Genomic DNA, 1,213 nt, shown 5'->3' with positions numbered 1-1,213 from the left:
AGGGGTCTACAACCCGCTGCATGGATTTAAGAGTGCAATGATTATCAACAATCATGGAAAGCTGAATAGTGTTATCAGTTTTAATAACAGTATGAACAAATATAACATAAAAATGACATGTTGTCCTTTGTGTATCTATAGTAGCAATAGCACAAGGTCAAAATCTACTCAAAATAATTTGATGAACTGTTTACAACCATGACTAACCAGGCATGAGAATGAGATGAAAGGAGATTAATGTTCCACTCTTTCAATTACTCTAATTATATATTTAACTGTTGTTATCTAACATACCATACAGTAATTGAATTGTGTAAAAGTCTGAAATTACTGTACCTTAAAAATGACCATGTATTAGATATATTCTAATTTGCATAGTAATTCACTTTATGAATTTCAATTGTGTAAACCAACTGCATGTTTGCCAACATTTACCTAACTTTCTTTCCCTCCACTCTAACAAAGGATGCCTGTTTTTAAATTCCCTAGCCTGACACTCAGTCCGAAAGGCTGGTCAGGGGTTCTCATCTAAAAGTAACAAGGAGATATACAGTGGGATTAAAGCATTGTCTTCTGTTGACTACTTGTTATGTGGTATACACATTAATATGGGAGGACTGGACACACACACACACACACACACACACACACACACACACACACACACACACACCTGGGGCGCGGATGGGATTTTTGACCTGGGCGGGACCAAATGATTTCAACTCAAAAAGTTATTTTTGTGTAATTTGGGCTTTAACTAGCGGTCAAATTGTTACTTTCGTAATAGCCTATGGGCCAATGGTTTGCACTAAAAAGCCATTGGAGTATTCTTATTTGAAATCATGGATAAACAACAGTGAACATTGCTAAACAGAGGCCTAGTTGATCAACACTAGCCATATATGATGAAACTGTTATTTGTCTGGAATGCCAATCACCCACAAAAACTTCATGCCTTATGCAAAATATGTTTTATTAAAACATTTGTGTATACACTCAGAAGTGTAAACAACAACATATTTACATAAATGAAAAAAAAGCCAAACAAATATACTGTCTAAGCAGACTCACTGAAGGACCAAAAAGCATCTCTCCTCCTTTCATTACCCTGAACATACTGCTGGGCAATTTCTTGTCTGTCCAGTCTGTCAAGCCTCTCTTGGTAAATATGGCCAGGGGCGCTGCCAGGAATTTTGGGCCCTATGAAAGATTC

Source organism: Pollachius pollachius (genome assembly GCF_949987615.1).
Source record: "Pollachius pollachius genome assembly, chromosome: 1".
Lineage (NCBI taxonomy): Eukaryota > Metazoa > Chordata > Actinopteri > Gadiformes > Gadidae > Pollachius > Pollachius pollachius.
The sequence above is the reverse complement of the archived record's forward strand: the minus strand, read 5'-3'. Positions refer to the sequence as shown.